At 38.0% G+C, this 21,246-nt stretch overlaps 1 protein-coding gene across 3 annotated transcripts in view; it reads left to right on the forward strand.

The window, feature by feature from the left end:
- Positions 1-21,246, forward strand: part of CNTNAP2 (contactin associated protein 2) — a 1,976,111-nt gene that overhangs the window by 398,778 nt on the left and 1,556,087 nt on the right. The window lies entirely within an intron of this gene.

Here is a 21,246-nt window from a genome sequence, read left to right on the forward strand (position 1 = left end):
CATATCATGAGCTATATTTATGTACAATTGTGTGGCGTTTTCCTGATACAAGAGAGCTGGTTTTACAGTAATGATTTGGCATCGAGGCCCCTTTTTTTTGTGAATGCATTTTTGCATGCTGTTGACTTTGTAGGCAAGTGTGTGTGCCTTATATGTGTTTGGAAGTAGATTAGAAATCTGTATTGATGAGCAAGTTTGTTTGTTTGTTTGTTTGTTTGTTTGTTTTTTGATGAGCAAGTTTAAGGTTGGCCCTAGCTGCCTAACTTTTCTTTGGGCTTCATTTTCTTATTTTTTCAAAGTAAAACAGCTTGACTCGTAGGCTTTGGAGCGAGGGGGGAAAAAGCAAACACACTTGTTTAAAATTATGGCTCCTCGGTCTTACACTGATCATGTTACGTAAAACCCCTGAGCTTCAGTTTTCTTATCTGTAAAGTATAGAGAATCAAACTCATTGGGTGGTGGTAAAGTTAAGCTAGGCAACGTTTAGTAGAGTGCCCGACACATAGTGAAAAGGAGCAGAAAAGGATCTTCAGGTATAAGTAACAGAAAATCCAAATAGTCCAGCTGAAACAGGAAATACATTTGCTCACATGGTTTGGAAGAGGAGCTGGAGACTCCAGCTTCCTTTCCAGCCATGGTCCATTCTTTGGTGTGCTTGCTTTGACTTCAGATACCTCTCATAATGGGTGGCTGCACGTCATTCGGAAGAGAGAGCATTAGCACTTTTGCTAGAAGCTGTCCCTGCACCCAGACTTGTCTGTGGGTCTGAATGACCTGATTTAGATCAGATGCCCATCCCGCCCCCGTGTTATTGAGATATAATTGACACACGTCACTGTATAAGTTTAACGTGTATTGTGTAATGGTTTGACCTACGTGCAGTATATTGTGAAATGATCACCACAATTAGGTTAGTTAGCATCTGTTGACTCACATAACTATGACAGAAAGAGAAAGCAAACTAAAAAAGAATTTTTTTCCCTTGTGATGATTTATTCTCTTGAGTTTCATCTATATGATGGAGCAGCATTAGCTAATATCATGATGTTGTGCGTTACACGCCTCGTACTCCTTTACCTTGTGAGGGCAAGTTTGTACCTTTTGACCATCTTCATCCAATCCCCCTGCTACCTCTGGTAACCACAAATCTGATAGCTCTTTTTATGAGGTTTTTTGTTTTTCTTTTTTAGATTCTACACATCAGTGAGATTTTACAGAATTTGTCTTTCTCTGTCTGACTTATTTCACCTAGCATAATGCCCTCAAGTTCCATCCATCCTCCAGAAAGGCAAATAGCAAGATTAGAATTTTCTTGTTTTTCTTATGGCTGAGTAATCCAGTGTGTGTGTGTGTGTGTGTGTGTGTGTGTGTGTGTATCTCAACTTCTTTATCCATTCATCTGTTGATGGACACTTAAGTTGTTTCCATGTTCTGGTTATTGAAAAGAATGCTTCTATGAACGTAGGGGTGCAGGTATCTTTCAAGTTAGTGTCTTCATTTTTAAATAAAATGAAGACTAAAATTTTAAATAGTTTTATTTAAATAAAATTTTTATTTTTATTTTTTTGATTGATTGATTGATTGATTTATGATAGACATAGAGAGAGAGAGAGAAGCAGAGACACAGGCAGAGGAAGAAGCAGGCTCCATGCAGGGAGCCTGACATGGGACTCCATCCCAGGACTCCAAGATTACGCCCTGGGCCAAAGGCAGGCGCCAAAGTGCTGAGCCACCCAGGGATCCCCTAAATAAAATTTTTAAATAAAATTTCCAGAAGTGAATCGCTGGATCATTTGGTAGTTGTATTTTGTTTTTGTTGAGGATCCTTCCTGCTGTTTTCCATAGTCACATGCTCATTTCTGAAGCAGTCTCTAGTTAGGGGAAAGCCATGGTCTAACATTGGCTAATGTTCATAAACAAATTATTGCAAAGTTTAGGGGATTAGCCTATGTCCAATCAGGGTCACTTTTAGAGCTGGGGCTTTGGTTAGAGTCCCTGGAATGATGGTATGAAAGACAGGAAGACCCTGAAAAAAAATAGAGTTCGATTTGGAAAGGATGGTGGGGTGCTGACTAAGCATCTAAATATGAACTCTAATTTATCTCATTTTGGGTTGCAAATCTTTCCCACCAAAAAGTGAAGTCAGAGAGCAGGGCCCATCTGAGCCAATGTTTATCCATATACTGGATCAAAATAGTTCAGTGGTGGGATCCCTGGGTGGCTCAGTGGTTTAGCGCCTACCTTCAGCCTAGGGCATGATCCTGGACTCCAGGATTGAGTCCTACATCAGGCTCCCTGCATGGAACCTGCTTCTACCTCTTCTTGTGTCTTTGCCTCTCTCAGTCTGTGTTGCTCATGAATAAATAAATAAAATCTTAAAAAAAAGTAGTTCAGTGGTCTTGAGATTCCTGGCCCAATACCTATCTTAATAACTTTTCCCTACCCTCCAATAGGTGTTTTGATGCTTGAAACATAAATGAGGTACTACAATGAATTGAGGAATTTGTGCAAATGCTTTAAAACACATAATGTTAAATAAGGTGTTTATCTAAAAAGGTAAACTGATTCCTTGGATACACCTTTGATGTGTTATTCTCCTACTGATGCCAAGTTCTTTTAGGAATTCAGAGTTGAAAATGAGGGATGAAATTGACAAGTTGTCAAAGACAGGCTTGGAAATCGTGTCCTGTCAAGTTACACACCCACCCACTAATCTAACACACAGAGTATCAGTAGAAAACAGTGTCTCCTAAGACACGATGCTATATTTTGGCAAAGAGAGGAAAAGTGTGTGTGTGTGTGTGTGTGTGTGTGTGTGTGGTGTGCACATGACATGACGCACGTCCAGTGCTTCCTTTCCTAATATTTTGTTCAAGGCATCAGTTTTAGAAACTTAGTCTGATTGTATGAACAGTCTCCAGATCCTGGAGACATTTCACATTTCACCTTCATTCACATTTCAAGTCAGAACTCTGTGTTGTGAGAGTAATATTTTCATTGATTTATTAAGCAAAGTAATGTCCCAATTCTAAAGATGTGATAAATCAGTCTTCATAGTAGAAATGAGAAAAATAAGTCTTCTAGCCCCCAAGAACTGACAGTTTAGGAGAAAATATTTATATCTAAAGATTCATCTCCACATAACATGATAAGTGGTAAACAAAAAGGCACACACATGTGTATACAGGTGCCAACAAAAGGGTGGCTGGTGTGGAGCATTCTGCTGTGACTTCTTTGGTGACATCAAATCTGGTGAAAGCAAAAAAGCAAACTAGAAGAAACAGTTAATTTTCACCATGTGGCTTTAAAGTGCAAAACTACATAAAGAGCAGCAAATGAGTTTACAAAAAACAAAACAACAAAACAAAAACCAAAGCAAAACTGTCATACCGATGTATCCAGTAGGAAGCTATTTAAGAATGATTGTGGCATTCTTCTTGTTGCTTTAAAAAAAATTCTAGGGGCACCTGGGTGGCTCAGTGGTTGAGTGTCTGCCTTTGGCTCAGGGCGTGATGCCGGGGTCCTGGGATCAAGTCCTGCATCAGGCTCCCCACAGGAGCCTGCTTCTCTCTCTGCCTGCGTCTCTGCCTCTCTCTCTCAGTCTGTGTCTCTCATGAATAAATAAATAAAATATTTTTAAAAATTAAATATAAATTTAAAAAGTTCTATTGCATGTCAAAGTAGGATTTTGCTCATAGCAAAAAATGACCCTGACAATTATTTTTAAAGAGGTCCTCCCCCTTGCTGGCAAAATAATAATGCATATTAGCAGTCAGGCTAAATAAGCTCCAGCAGGGTTACATGCCGGTTAATTAGCTCATCTGATTGTTGGTAGAGACATCCTTCCATGTATGAACTGCCATCAGCTTCTCAATCTTTCATCACAGGTAGTTGGAGTTACCAAACTGCACTTAACACTGGTTTCCAAACCACTATTTTGTGTTGTAAATGCATGCTTTATCCATGATCTAATTTCCTTTTCTCTGCTAGCATAGCATTTTATGAGGCATTTTTACGACCTCCTACAAAATATCTTTTATTAACCTAATGCAATCCTGCTAGTTCAGTGAAAGGCAAGGCGTGGGGACTCAGTGAGAACACCATCACCCTGATCTCCAGAAGCTGAATGCACAGTCCTTGTTGGACTATACACTGTATGTGGTTGTCTGTACCTGAGTAACTCTGCATCATCACCTGTCGGGTCTGGAGCAAGCTAACTGCCCTAATAACATTTTAGTATTGTGATTTAAAAAGCACATATTTAAAAAAATAAATAAAAAGCACATATTTGAAATAAAGACAACCATATCGGAGTATATCCACATCTATAGCTATAGTCTCTCTCCATATCTCTACATACATTAGTTAACTTTCTCTGGAGAATCCTAATTATATATAATGTAATATATACGTATTAAATATACACACATGCACCATATCTATGTATGTAATTATTAATGATATTATAAAACAATTGCTTTATATTAAGCCCAATCTTAGTTCAAGGTCCTATAGAGAGTGCTCTGGGGACCCAGATATAAACTACACACTGTCTCTACCTCCAGATTTTTTTCCATAGGCAGCCTTTCATGGGCTATGTAAGCTATTACAGCTTGATTAAGGATGGACTCAAATATTTCTGAATTTTTCTGAAAACTTTAAAGATGTATGGAAATACCACATATATCTGAAATTTATGAGTTTGGAGTAGCTAATCATAAGAGTGCAGCACTCATTCTGCAGTTTATATATTTGGAACTTTTTATATTTATTTATTTATTTATTTATTTATTTATCTATCTTTTATTTTTTTTATTTGGAACTTTTTAAAAAATTACACTACTTGATTTTTGGATACCGAGAACTACATCCTCATGAGTAGAAATAGAAAAGCATTTTAAACGATCCTTTTATGTCATTATAAGACGTATTCACCTAAGTACATTTTTAACCAAAAGAAAATTCCCACAAGTGTTTATTTATATGCATAAGTACATGTATGTTCATCTATGCATCTGTACATGTGTATATGTAATTGATATGTATATTTTATATAATTTTTAACCAACCAATATTTTTTTAAAATAGAAATTGATATGAAGCCATATGGTTTAATTACTGGATTTAAGAATTTTTTTTTAATTTTTATTTATTTATGATAGGCACACAGTGAGAGAGAGAGAGGCAGAGACACAGGCAGAGGGAGAAGCAGGCTCCATGCACCGGGAGCCCGACGTGGGATTCGATCCCGGGTCTCCAGGATCGCGCCCTGGGCCAGAGGCAGGCGCCAAACCGCTGGGCCACCCAGGGATCCCGGATTTAAGAATTTGTAATGATCTACAGTACTGACCTCTTCATAGTTTAATTATAAAATATCGTTTCACCACAATTCTTAGAGGGCACTGTATTAGTCTCCAGAGAAACCCAACCAATAGGATATATAGTGATAAAGAAAGAAATGTGTTATGGAGATTGGCTCACGTGATTTTGGAGACTGAGAAGCAGACATGCAATCTGCCATCTACGAGCTGAGGTGCAGAAAAGGCAGTGATACAGTTTCAATAGAAACCAGAAAGTCTGAGAACAAAGGGAACCAAAGGTATAAGTCCTAGCCCAAGTCCAAAGACTGCAGAGCTGGGAGTGCCAATGTCCGAAAGCAGAAGGAGATGGATGTCCTAGCTCAGACAGGGGGAGCAAATTCATTCTTCCTCTGCCTCTGTGTTCTTCAGGTCCTCAGGAAATTAAGTGATGCTCACCCATTGGAGATGGGGATCTTCCTTACTTAGTCTACTGATTCTAAATGCTAATCTCAAAAACACCCTCACAGACACACCCAGAAATGAGGTCTTACCAGCTCTCTGGGTAAGTCAAGGTGACACAGGAAATTACCCATCATGGTCACAGTTATCAGTGCCTTTCTTCCTTTCTCTGCATCTCTGTTTCATTGCCACAGAATCTTTCCTCCATTATTTTCTGTTACTTTAGTTCACATGCTCTCAAGCCCTCCCATTTCCTTTTTACAAAGCTATTGGAATGGTTTTCCTTTCTTTTCTCTTTTCTTTTCTAGCCATATAATCATTGTTTTTCTAGGAATGCAGTTGCTGGTGGATGCAGGTACACTCATCGTACAAAGCTGGTATGTTAGGGCAACAACAGCTACTATTAAAAAAAAAAAAAGAAAGAAAGAAAGTAAAAAAGTCCCAAGTTATATAATGGAACAAGGCAATGTATGTTTATTTCTCACTCAAATGAAATTTGAATGTGTGTTCATGGTCTACACAGGGAACTGGAATTCTCTCTGGGTTCATTTGAATCCAGATGGAAGATAAAGAGCGGAACATCACATGAGAAAGGGTGTGTGTGAGCCAATTCTAGAAGAAACATGTGCCATTTTGCGCACCTAGCTTTGGCCAGAACTCAGTCTCATAGCTGTGTCTCACCACAAATGAGACTGAGGGATGTATCTTAGCTGTGTGCCAGGAAGAAAGGAGAGCACTGCTTATGTGATCTGACACCTACCAAGCTCTCTGGCCCCATTTCCCTCCATGTCTTTTCTCTCTGTGTTCTAGCTGTATTGATTTTTTTTTCCCTTCAGTCTCTAGAAGGCCCTACATAGTCCCGATACAGGTTGTTCCTTTCACAAGTAATGTTTTTAACCTCACCAACTTCTATTTTTCACTTAGAGCTTGTGATTTTTCAGGGATGCCTGCTTCACACTTCTATAATGCCTCATTATTATTGTTTGTAAAACACCGTTTGTAATATTTGCGATACTATTTGACAAATATTAATCTCCCCAACTAGTCTGTTAGCCCCCTAATGGTAATGACTATGCCTGTCTGCCTTTCATTTTACCACAGTTCCTATCAGAGAGCCTAGGGCATGAGAAGCATTTGTGTAATTAATGAATACAATAAAAATTCTGTCCTCTTACCTCCAAGGATGTACTCCCATACTTTGAGGCCTTGACCACAGCAGCAAAACTGTAGGTTCTTCAGAGCCACTCTTTGTGACTTTTATTTTTTTATTTTATTTTTTTAAGATTTTATTTATTTATTTATGAGAGACACAAGGAGAGAGGCAGAGACACAGGCAGAGGGAGAAGCAGGCTCCATGCAGGGAGCCTGACGTGGGACTCGATCCCAGGTCTCCAGGATCACACCCTGGGCCAAAGGTGGCGCTAAACCGCTGAGCCACCAGGGCTGCCCTCTTTGTGACTTTTAAAGGGTGAAAATAGACTATGAATGTGTAGCTTAAACTCGATCATTGGATATCAAGATATATAAAATAATTGAGAGAATGGTCGAGAATATCTAACTATAAAAATAGATGTGGTGTTTTAGCACTTTTTTTTGGTAAAATCTTCATCAAACTCTCTTATTTGCCATCTATGAGAGTCGGTGTGTAGAATATAGAAGCAATAGCGTGCTTTTTACATATACTTTCTAGGTAGAAGAAACCCTGCTTCCATCTTTCTTCAACATCTATGCCTACATTGCCTGGTCTCCTTCCCTGGCTCCTCTTTTGCAGTGTGACATTTATGCCCTACATTAGGCAAGGCCATTCGTTTTTTTGTTTTGTTTTGTTTTGTTTTCTTACTCTTCAGCTGACCCTTGTGGGTGACGTCAACTACTCTCACAGCATCATCTATCATCAATAAGTAAAATGCTCCAATTCCATAAGGCCAGCCCTGTCTTTTCTTTTAAGTTCTGAATCTGCATTATTTTTATTTTTTTTTATTTATTTATTTTTTTTAAAGATTGTATTTATTTATTCATGAGAGATACAGAGAGAGAGAGGCAGAGACACAGACAGAGGGAGAAGCAGGCTCCTCACAGGGAGCCCAATGTGGGACTTGATCCCAGGATGGGAATCAGAACTCAACCGCTGAGCTACCCAGGTGTCCCTGCATTTTTTAAAAAATATTTTATTCATCCATTCACGAAAGACACAGAGAGACAGAGAGACAGAGAGAGAGAGAGAGGCACAGACACAGGCAGAAGGAAAAGCAGGCTCCATGCAGAGACCCCGACGTGGGACTCGATCCTGCATCTCCAGGATCAGGCCCTGGGCTGAAGGCAGGCACTAAACCGCACCTGGGCTGCCCTGAATCTGCAATTTTTATGCTAATCTTTGCTCAGAGATGTTCTGAGTCCCCCTGAGACTTCATCTGCCCAAAGTAAATTCAGGATGAGTCTCCCCCCTTTCCCCATCCTTCCTTCTCCTCTGTATTAATTCATGGTACCACCATCCATCATTTTTGTCTAAGTCAAAAAGGAAAAAAAAAAAAAAAAAAAGAATCACTTCTCATCTCCTCCTAACATTTACCATGACCAAGAGAAGGGAATGGCCAGGTCTGAGCCCATGGTGCCTGCTTCGGTCAATTGTGCCAACTCCAACCCGGCTATTGTACAATCTGGATGGGAAAAGAAAGCTGGTGCCAATGTTATTCAGCAGGATGGCAAATCTCTGTGGCTTGGAGGCCTCCCAGGTTCCTGCAGAGAAAGTTCATTGTGGGCTGGGGATCCCTGTGGCAGCTGGGATGAGATGGGTGTCCAGGGGGGAGAATATCCATGAGAGAATAGTCTCCAGAAAACAGAAAAACAAAAGGTTCACAGAAGACCTGGACCCAACTGGCATGGAAAAGCTCCCCACAGATATTTGGTTAGTGCTTGCACTCCCGTCTTTGGACCAGGTGGTGCCATGCACTGCATGGCTGTTTGCTTTCCTCCTGGCTGCCAGAGTCAATAGAAAAACTGCTGTGTTTGCGGGGATGTGTGCCCTGGTCCCTGTACCATATGCACCATATGCACCAGCCATGTGTTGCTCCAGTTCTCAAGAACTCAGCCATTCTGGAGATAACAGAGAGTACATGGGGGGTGGGGGGGAAGCTCTCCAAATTCCTATATTCTGGGGCAGAAAGTTGATTGGGGACAGGGACCAATGAGAGATTTCAACCTCAAGCTCAAGAGACAACCCCCCCCCCCCCCCCCCCCCCCGCTCCCGCCCCAGGTGATGTGTGTGAGAAGGAGGCAAGGTCTGCCATTTAGAACAAAGATATCTTTACCACCCCAGGCCAGGACTGCTGCCTCCTGCAGATCACACCTCCAGTTTCGTCGTCTTCCCTCATTTGCAGGGGCATATTTGCCTTGCTTGTTAGCCCCGTGCACATGGGCTTGGCTGTTCTGGTCTCTGACTCAGGGTGCCCTCAGAATCTTCCTCCCTGAGAGCTTGTGCCTTCTTTGTGCTTTCGTACAACTTCTCAGGTGATTGGACGGATTTGATGATTCTTACAACACTTCAAAATAGCCAAGTTTTCAGAAACAATATTGACAAACTTAATAGCATATGGGTATATCTTGCTAACGTTGATCTATAGTCAATGCATTTATTTATTTATTTTAAAAAGATTTTATTTATTTATATATGAGAGACCAGAGAGAGAGAGGCAGAGACACAGGCAGAGGGAGAAGCAGGTTCCATGCAGGGAGCCGGACATGGGACTTGATCCTGGGTCTCCAGGATCACACCCTGGGCTGAAGGGGGCACTAAACCTGAGCCACCTGAGCTGCCCTAATCAATGAATTTAAAATATGTATCCTTAGGGACAGCCTTAAATGAGGCCAGGCCATTAGTAGCCAGATTGCATTTGTGAAGTGAGCTGCTTTGCATATCTGGTTAGTATTGAAGAAGCCCTTCAGGTTTCTGGGCTCCCTTGTTAGGCACGGACTGCGGAGTCAGGGTGGGGGGCTTAAATTGAGAAGAAAAACATTTAAATGTAAGTTTTGCATCGGAAAGGAGAAATCTGACTCTGTTCTTTGGTCAAAACTCTATTATTGTGGTTTTATTTTTTTCTCTTTTTTTTTATTCATGAGTGACTCAGAGAAAGAGGTGACTTCAGGCAGAGGGAGAAGCAGGCTCCCTGCAGGGGGCTCAATGAGGGACTTGACCCCAGGATCATAACCTGAGGCAAAGGCAGATGCTGAACCACTGAGCTACCCAAGTACCCCTATTATGATGCTTTTAAAATGATGGTATTCAACACCTTTAAAAAATTATTTTATTTATTTCTTTAGAGAGAGAGAGAGAGAGAAAGAGAGAGAGAGAGAAACCAGTATGAGTATGAGTGAGGAGAATGGCAGAGGGAGAGAGCGAGACAATCCCAAGCAGGCTCCACGCCGAGCATGCAGCCTGACCCAGGGCATGATCTCACCACCCTGAGTACATGACCTGAGCTGAAATCTAGAGTCGGATGATTAACCAACTGATACGCTTGGGCACCCCTCCACCTTTTTTTTTTTTTTTTTTTTTTTGAGTATGGTGCCACACAATGTTGCATTAGTTTCAGGTGTACAACTTAGTGATTTGACAGGGATATGCTCTGTTCACTAGAAGTGTAGCGACCATCAGTCCCATCACATTCCATATCATTGACTATATTCCTTATGCTGTGCTGTTTATTCCAGTGACTTGTTCATCCCGTAACTGGAGGCTGTGTCTCCCTCTCCCCTGCATCCATTTTGCCCTACACCCCAATACCTCCCCTCTGGTGATCATCGGTGTGTTCTCTGTATTTATAGTTCTGATTCTGCTTTTTTGTTGTTAATTCGTTTTATTTTGTTTAGATTCCACCTATGAATGGATTCATCTGGTATTTATCTTTCCCTGTCTGACTTATTTCATTTAACATAATATCCTTTGGGTTCCAGCCACGTTATGTCAAATGGCACAATCTCATCTTTGTTTATGGCTGAGTAATATCCAACACCTTTTAAAGTGTGACTTCAATCAACTTGTAGAGCCTTATCTGATAGTCTCCACCATCACCCCCTGAGCCACCTCAGCATACAGGTTCCCTGATTTCCTTGCAGAGCAAAGATCAATATCTTGCATGTGGTAGGTGCTTAGTAATTTTAGATTGAATGAAAAATCACAAATAGTGCCTATATTTCCTCTTCTCCGTATCTCTACGTAAGCTATTTCTCATTTGTAATGACTTTCTCTTTTTTTCTCCTTTTGAAATTTTGTTTATTCCAGCAATCTATCTTAAGCATCACTTCCTATGTGAAATCTTCCTGGCTTTTCCAGCCTCACCTGGATACATAATCACTCATCCTTGTGGGCTTTTATAAAAGAACTGTTTGTAGTTTGCACTTCTATTTGTCTATTGTATAACTTACTAACTTTTTTTTTTTTTAAGATTTATTTATTTTTAAAGAGAGAGTGAGAAAGAGTGCAGAGGTAGAGGAGGGGCAAGGAACCCCAAGACTCAATCCGAGGGACCCCAAGATCATGACCCAAGGCAAAATCAACAGCTTGCCACTTAACCAACTGGGCCACCAAAGTTCCCCCTTATAACTTACTTTCCCACTAGTATTTTACACACAGTTATTATTGTTAATACCAACATGCATGAGTAAATGCATTAACCTTGTTTTTTGTTTTTATTTTGTTTTTGTCTCAGCAACTTAAAAATCACCTGAAATTCTAGAAGCCATTTTGTAAACAATTGACATAAAAAGTGAGTTCTTCTATAGAAATAGCTGTTAAGAGAATCTTATGTCCCTTTTTAATAGCCACTGGTGGTTCACAGATACTTTAAAATAAATAACGAATCCTCTGCAATGTTATGATTTTACATCTGATCTACTCATTCTTGTAAATGAGGAGAGGCTGTGATATGCATAAAAGTCCAGAGTATTCTGGTAAAGGTTGAATAACTGGTTCCTTCTCCCTAAATTTAAAAGCACCAATTTGTAGGGTTTGCTAATTTCTATAGTGTGAACACTCCCACCATGGCAGATTTCTTTTTTTTTTTTAAAGATTTATTTATTTATTTATTCATGACAGAGAAAGAGGCAGAGACACAAGCAGAGGGAGAAACAGGCTCCATACAAGGATCCTGATGTGGGACTCGATCCTGGGACTCTGGGATCACACCCTGAGCCAAAGGCAGACGCTCAACCGCTGAGCCACCTAGGAGCCCCCCATGGCAGATTTCTAATTACTGATGTGACTTTACTGATCCTGGGGTTGAGAAGAGATGTTCAGTGACACATCATCACATAATATCTCCATATAGAGATACAGCAGATGTAAATAAGCTGAAGGACCTGCTTAATCATACTATGTAATTTCTAATGATGGATACATTTAACAACTGGCTTGGGATTCCTAAAAATTTAGCTATCAGCTCTCAATCACTGATATGAGTTGGTTCTAACACACTACTAAGAATCACCCTCAAGAAGGTAACAAGAATACTAGTCGGCTTCTAAATAAGGTTTTTAAATTAATTGATTATAGATCAATGTTATCAAGAAACATCTTATATGACATTTTACCTCATTGGTATTATTTCTAAAAACTCTTCTATTTTAAAATATTATAGGCATCATCAAAATATCTCAAGACAAACATGCAAACATATTAACAACGTAGTTAAATTGTATATACAAAGAAGGCATATCTAGAGAAAATATATAATAGAGTTTAATATATGGAATTATGGTGATCAAGAATAGTATTGTTCTTTAAGAGATATTAAACTTGCAGAAACATTTGGGTAAATTAATTTCATACCCCCGATGGCCACTAAGCCACATACCAAAATGATAGTACTTTATATATTATTTTATGCAGTTGCTCATAGCCTCGGGCAAGAGCACTTTTGCAAACAGTAGGTGGAAATCTACTCACTGAGCTACAAAACTGCCTATATTCAGGATACCTGCCAGGCATTCTCTAAACTTCCACCTATTCTCATAACATCAAAGACATCCAAAATAGTTGTTTACTTAACCCAGTCTTTCAGTGAACAGCATGGGTGTGAACCACACCAATCCACTTATACATGGGGTTTCTCTGTAAATACAGTACAGTGCTATAAATGTATTTTCTCTTTCTTATGATTTTCTTAATACTATTTTCTTTTTTCTAGTTTACAGTAAGAATATAGTATATAATACATACAACATACAAAATATGTGGTAATTGACTGCTTGAGTTTTGGTAAGGCTTCCAGGCAACAGTAAGCTATTAGCAGTTAAGTTTTGGAGGAGCTGAAAGTTATACGTGGATTTTTGACTACACGGGGGGATCAGTGCCTCTAACCCCAGCGTTGTTCAAGAGTCAACTCTATATTCAATTTTCCTTTAATGCCACTGAATAAATGGTTTCTTAATTTTGTATCCATATGCAAAAGTTTAATTCTGGACATACCTCTGGACATACCAGGTTTTAACCTGGTTCAACATCTGTTCTTCAGATGTAGTTGATCTTTGCTGTTCTACAAGACATTGATTTATGTGATGCTTTTAACTTGTTCACGTGTGATTGGTAGCTGCTAAAGCCTTTATTAAAGCAAATTTATTATCACTGATACATTTTTTAAAACAATTTCTTTTCATTGGCAGTGAAGCACTGAAAGTTTCCATTGGGTTATCTAAAATTTATGGTGGTGGTGGGTAAATCAAGTAGGAGGCCAATGTCTTCAATTCCTTGAGGTCATGTACCAATGTAGCATCATGCTCCAGAACAGTCTATAGAATTAAGGTAGTATTAATTTTGCTGTATATTCATGAATTCAATCTATATCCATTCAGATTTTAGTTTTTTATAAGCAGAATGTAACAATATCTATAGATTTTTACTTAGACATCTCCATAGGACATATTAAGTGGATGGATGGTAAGGGGAAACCACCTGTTTTGTGACAAGCTAAAGTGGGGAGAAATGCTACAAGGACGCACAGGAGCACAATGGCTGGCTGTGCAGCAGGCTGTGTAATAATGAGGAGAAACAACCACAGGCAGAAGAGCAAATAATCAGCAATCAGAAGCATCATGTTTAAAAAAAGAGTACGTAGACTCTGAGATGATGAGGCTAAGCTATAAACACCATCACTTTTTATAAATGTGGCTGCAGTTATAACCCAAAAAGAGCTCTTCCAAACAATTTTTGGCCACATTCAATCAACAACAACAACAACAACAAAAAACCATAAAAGGGAAGAAAAAATAAAAAGAAATTGATGAGGGGGCTAATGTGAGACATAATGGTCTTATTCATCACTGTAATGTAGTGGTTTGGGGGCTAGCCTGTGTGGATCTGCATAGGAGCTGTATCATTTACTTACTTGTGTGACCTTGGGCAAGTAACTTAAACTCCTTATATCTCTATTTCATCATTCATAGCATGCTTATTAAAATGGAATATCTTGTAACGATGCTGTGAGGATTAAGTGAAATAATGCAAAGAAATTCCGTGGCGCTCTGTCCAACATGAGGAAAATGTTCCAAAAAAGTCACCTATTATTCTCAACCCCATTGCCTAGTCCATAGGTTGGCAGATGGTAGCCAGTAAATGTCGGGGCTGAATGAATTCAGGCTACCACCAAAGACATTTTCAAAAATTGCCATGCGACAAAGCCTACCTTCCTTTGGAGGGAAATGAAAAAAAAAAATGCTACTGTAGCAGACAAGTGCTTTATTCTCATTAAGGAACTCTCAAAACATTCCCGATGGGACTTCACAGAGGGCGTGGCTTTGGAGGTAAATCATGATCATAGAATCACAGATTTGGGTAAGATTTTAAGGATTATTTAGTGTCCTCTCTTATAAGGAATGTCTGCTGTAATATTCATGAGCATGTAGCCTCTGGCTACATATCCACAGCAAATGATCTCACTGTGAGCTGTAGAAATGAAATAAATACATGATAGTACATAATGATCACTTAAAAAAATGAATACATTTAGCAGAACCATGAGCCTTAATTATACATCTTAATTATTTTGTCACACATATTTTACAATTCAATTTTTACTTTTTCTTGGTGGTTTACATAATACTTGTGCTCTGTTCCATTAGTCCTTTGTCTTTCCATTTTATACTGAACATTCTGACTCATACATAATTGAAAGACATTATTTTACAATTAAAAACCAAACACACAATTTTTGACTCTGAAAATGTCATTTCTAGGAATATGGCTTTTTAATTGAGATATAAATAAAGTTGGGAAATATGTCTAGTCATAGACAAATGTTGAGGAAACATACTCATGGTAATTTCACATTGCTATTGTTATTTATTAGTCTCGGTAGAATGAAATAACAAATAGTATAGCAGTAATTATGGAATATTCACTCACGAAATTGCTAAAATCATAGCCATAAGCAAAATCCCCTCTACTCCTAGTGTACTGTTTATCTTTGGGATCTGACTCCTGTCTCTCCCCTTAAGGACACTGCAGCCTTCTTAAGGTATGATTGTTTGCCTTCTCTCAAATCACACGCTGCTGGCCATGGGTGTGTTCTTACCTTGTCACACTCACCTGGATAAACCTCAACTCACATTAAATCCAATCTCTAATCTGGTTCTTCTTGCAGGCAACTAAGCCATCCTAGAGAAAAACACACATCTCTGGTGACTAGTCTCCTCGTGTTTCATGGCCACTAATTTTAAATGGGCCCTTAGCACTGGGTCCCATCCCACTCGCCCCCTCAAAACATCAATACAGCAATCGCCTCTTCTCTTTCCTGGATCTCCAATTATGCCTTTCTACTCTGTCATTGCCATTGCCATACTACCATGCTATCATGTTTCCTTTCAAATATGGCCAGAGAAAATTTATAAAAAGCTCCATTCACTTGGCAGACAACTTGAGTTTGAGCTCCTGCCTTTTTCTCTTTAAGGCAAAATTCCTGGAGAGTTATTTATACAGTCTATACTTTCTCTCCTCCAATTATTTTTTGAACATCTCCGGTTTAGCTGTTGCCCTCACTAATCCATCACATTAGATCTTGTCAAGCTTACTAATGATTTTCACATTGCTAAATCCAACAGTCAATACACATTGCTCTTGTATCAATCTATCAGTAATATTTGACACACCTGCCATTCTCTCTCCTGGAATACTTTCATTTGACTTCTGGAACCCCTTCCTCATCCACTTCTTCACTTCCCAGTGAAGGCAAAGATAACTTCTGTATCTCCAAATACTAGAATGCCCCAGAATTCCATCTTCAGACTCTCCCGTTGTCTAAATCCATCTATGAGTGATCTCATTTAGGATCATGGCTATTAATACCATTGATACTCTGAGGACAACATCTATACCTTTACCAACAACTCTTCTAAACTCCACACTTTCAGACCCAAATGACATCTCCATTTCACGATTAAAATTCTCACATGGGGGGATCCCTGGGTGGCTCAGTGATGTAGCGCCTGCCTTCAAACCAGGGTGTGATCCTGGAGACCCGGGATTGAGTCCCATGTCGGGCTCACTGCATGGAGCCTGCTTCTCCCTCTGCCTGTGTCTCTGCCTCTCTCTCTCTCTCTCTGTGTCTCTCATGAATAAATCAATAAATTAAAAAAAAAAATTCTCACATGGAATGTGCCAAAGGTGGAAATTCTCCCAATCCCCCTAGAATCTTCTTCCTCAGCAGTTCCCTATCACAGTTATTGACAACTCCAATCTTCTAGCTTTGATCACAAATCTTGGAATCATCATTGACTCCTTACTTTCTCTAACACGTCACATATCACCCATCAGCAAATCTCATCATCTTTCCCTTCAGATGTCCACAATCTAATTACTTGTTACCACTCTTGTATTACCATGATTGGCCAACTACCATCATCTCCCAATGAAGTTATTGCAACAACTTGCTGTTTTCTGTGCTTCCACCCTTGCTCTCCTCTGATAATCTAAGTTCAATATATTACTTAGAATGATCCTTCAATAACAAGTCCTATTAATAAGTCATAGTTCATAAGTAATATGTCTGTAATAATAAGTCCTATATGTTTACTCAAAATCCTCCCAACTGTTTAGTGTCTCATTCAGAATAAAAGCCACAGGTCCTAGGATTGTTCTCAATGTTCCAAAATGGTCTGCCTCCTCTTTTTTCCTCTCTGAGATCATTGCCTACCATTCTCCCTCTTGGTAGGCATGTTCTACTTCAAACTTGTTTTTTTTTTCTGCTTAGAACTATCCATCTGCCTTCCTGCTTCTCTCCTGTCCAGTCTCCTCAAATAGTCCCTCAATCCAGTCCATTTTCTTAATCATCTTATACATAAAAATGTGGACTTCCCTTTTTGCCACCCTATGATCCTTCTTTTTACATTACTTTAATGTTTTCCATAGAACTCACAACACTGGCTTATTATCAATTTACTGATTGCTATGTGAGCATCCCATACAAAATTTAGATTAAGATAGCTAGATAGTAGTTTTGTTTACGATTGAATTACTAGTGTTAAAATAATGCCTAGAGTCTAATAGACACTAAATCGTTTTTTAATGAATTAATTGAACAATTATTTACTGCGTGATACTGTATACTATTGATGATGTTTCTTTAAACTATGTGTAAAATGGTGATTTATCTAGATTTATATTTCCCCATTAATATCCACTATGCTTTCAGAAATTTTCCCTGAGGAGTAAAATGACCTGAAGCACATGTAAGGGGTCTACCATTTGTCTTTAAGAGCATTTTCTCTTTTGTAAGCCTGCAACCTAGCTGCATTTATTTCTCCCACACAACTTGTATTAAAGAGGTATTTAAATGTCCAAGTGATTCTCAACTACTCATTAACAGCATTCCATATGGTCAATTTGAGGTAGAAGGAAATGCCTGCTAATTCTAGGGCACCCATGATTATCTGGCCATGTTCAGTATAAGAAATAATAGAGATTTTCTTTTTATTAGAACTCTCCTGTTGTAAATATGTGATTTGCATTTTGACAAAACTGTATTACCACTTAAAATATGTTTAAATAATCATAGTTCTCATTCTCATTAGTACTCAATTTAGAAAATAGTTATATAACTGATTGGCTTCACAGAGCATTACTCTTATTTCCAAGTTTTTTTCTCATTTTTTGCACACACAGTCAGAATTTTAAAAGATGAAGTGATGAAAGTTACCAGCCCTAAAATACTTGTTTATAGTATCTTGTTCCTTATTTGCACATGGATATGTATATATGTATTTTGTCTTTGGTACCTTTTTCATGCTTCTATTGTTTTATTGCTACATTGTATCACAAATTATATATCTTTATCACATACTGTGAACCCCAAAAGAAAATGTGGCACATATTTCCTTATTAATTTCTGCATTTTCAAAACCTAGTTTGGTACCTGACTTGTAGTCTCTGGTCAATAGATGTTGCATTGATCTTTACTGCTGTATAATACACTAAGCCAGCTTTTTACAAACTGCTAATAGGGGTATATGAATTCTGCAATATCTGAGTAGTATTCTAGGATTTCACATTTACAGCAATCTGAATACTAAACCCCTTCTTGGGATGCTATAATACTGATTAGCACACTTGAGCTCTAAGAAACTAAAATTTACCTCCTCAAGTTATTTTGATATTTAAGACATAAACTAATTTTCTCAATGTTTCCTTTTTTATATCTCTTTCCCTGATTTTCCCAAATACCCCAATATTAAAAACATTAATATAAATACAAAGTGGCTATTGTGTTCTTTGCCTAAACCTAGGCTGAGAATGACATGAATTCAACTTAGGAAGTGAGTACAACTCTTTTCTGAGACCCTGAAGTATCACAGAACAGATAAGTCATATATATATATATATATATATATATATATATATATATATATATATAAAAGATTTTGGCTTAAATATATAAAGTATTTATGTGATTTCTGTGCAGTTACAATGGTTATTTTGTCACCTAAATTTTTAGGCAGAATTTGAAAATACAATCATCCTTAAAATTCTATGGCTAATAATAATCTGAGAGGAAAAACGTAATTGTTTTCCACTCTTAATTTGTGATTAATCTTATGGTCGCAAATAGAACGACTTCTAGTATCAAGAGGCCAATTCTTAATCCATACTTCAGTTAATCTGAAATAAAAAAGTAAATCAATAGGGATTTTGAACTAGGGATACTTATTTTAGAGTTCATATGGGAAAATAAGTCCAAGAATAATGAGCAAAATTCAGTTAAAGAGAACAATGAAGGATGGCTACCTCTATAAGCTATTAGAACATCTGATAAAGTCCCAGTGAATAAAACAGTGAGGTACTGGTACAAAGAAACAGAATGGCAATATACCTAAATGCTAGTAGAAAGGTACTTGCCCACATAGGAAATACTGTGAATGCAAATGGAAATTTAGGAAAATTTCACCGTCTCTGTGAGTACTTCACCCCTTACACAGGCAAAATTCCAAGAAGATCGAAGCATTAAATATACCAGTGGAGTGGTAACTATGATTTTAAAGACAGAGCCAAGATGGAAAAAGAAAAGAGAATTAAGATGGGTATGCAAATCATTCAAAGCAAAAATCAACAAAAACTTGGAGGTAAAGACAAACATTTTATTTTGGGGAGGATGGAGAGAAGGATATCAAAACAATTGGGAGTTAGGAGGAAATAATGCATTTGAAGCGCTATGCACAATATATATCATACACACAGCATGGGAATTGTGTTTGAAGCAAAAAAAATGTATATTTTAATTTGCACAAAGGAATCTAAGATTATATGTGGTGATGTAGGGAAAAGAGCTAAGAACCAAAAAATGAGCTTTTGGCTATGTCCCCTGGAAAGGTATAAGAGAAAGAAGAGCAATGAGACCCTAAATTGGGCATGTTGAGGGAGGAGGTAGTTTAAGCATGTAGAGGTGATCAACAGCACCAAATGTTGCATAGGGCTCACCATATGTGCAGAGCGAAACAAGGGATACGAAGATAGCAAGGTAGAGAACATGAGACATTGCTTCTATTTTTCACACCATGACTTCCAATTATCTCCAATTTACCTTTACAGGAAAAAGAAAAGTTAATTTGATATTGAAAAGGAGATTATAGGGATCTCCTATTCTCATTGTGTTTGACAAGTCACTGCTTGAAAAGTTTTTATCATACCAGTGTTAAATATTGCATAAACATATTGCCCTCTGTATTAGTTAAAATTGAAATTTCACTGATTAAGAAATACATGGAACAATTTATTTCAGGAGCTGAAGAAATGTTACAGAGGATCTTTTCAGAATCACTCCTGGCAGGAGTCTTATTCATTATGTTCCAAATAATATGGAAGAGAGAGTGTAGATGCAAATTTTCAAGTGTGAAATGCCAAAGATCGTAAAATATTATGAAAGAGATAAAGTAATATTATAAACATCACAATGGTGATTCCAACTTGGAAGTCTTTTAGATCCACATGCCCTATTTCTTGAGTCTTTCTCAGATGACATAATCTTGTCACTATCTTCAATTTCCAAATGCATTAAAAGTCTGAGAAAATAGAAACACATTGTATAAACTTAAATCTTAAAACATATCTATGCAAGCATGGGGCTCTACACTCAGAGGAATGTACAAGTAAATCCAATTTAGTAAAATACATAAATTTTTAAATGCTGCAATACCTTCAATAATCCTACTTTACATTATTACTTGTGATTGCTTTATCTTCTTTCTAATGTGAAAGCTTCATGGAGGCAGGGACCATGTTTTATTTTTGTATTTGTTTTCATCTTTCTATATTGTTAGAGACTTTGCTGAGTGTTTTATGTATTACAGTATTTGTTCCATACTCTAATACTATCAGGTAGCTGGTATTATCATTATCACCATCATTATTATTAATCATTATTATTAGTAGTAATTATTATTTTATTTCCACTTCAACACTGAGGGAATGGACTTGGAAAGTAAGTGACTTGCCCCAGATCAGATCTAACTATCTGACTCCAAAGGCCAAAATTTTAGCCACCTTGTGTTGTTTTCCAGTTTCTGAGCTATATTAACGTCCTTAATCTAGTTACAAATTATACACAAAAATGGAGTCTAAGATGGTAAGAGTCCCAAAGCCAAGTTATGGCAAAAATCAACTACACATATTCAATATGGAGTGAAGAACTTCAAGAGATTTGAGAGTTTATCACAAATATTTTAAAGATTGAAATATAATAGATGTATGATAGTAATTATGCCTAAATATTATTTTTGCTATTACTATTTAAAGCCCCCCAAAGAAACTTGGAACAAAGTATAGTAGTTGTAAATTAGTTTTTAGAGAAAGCATTCTATTAACTGGCATACTGAAATAACTGGCGGGATCTGTCCTTACTGCTGGTGATCAGGAAAAGGGCGGTGATTATCTGTCATGGATGTTGTTGAAAAAAGTCTTAGAGGTGAGCTGGTTTCTTCCACAGGTTATAAATCTATAGAATTTGGTTTA

Source organism: Canis lupus, chromosome 15, assembly GCF_048164855.1.
Source record: "Canis lupus baileyi chromosome 15, mCanLup2.hap1, whole genome shotgun sequence".
Lineage (NCBI taxonomy): Eukaryota > Metazoa > Chordata > Mammalia > Carnivora > Canidae > Canis > Canis lupus.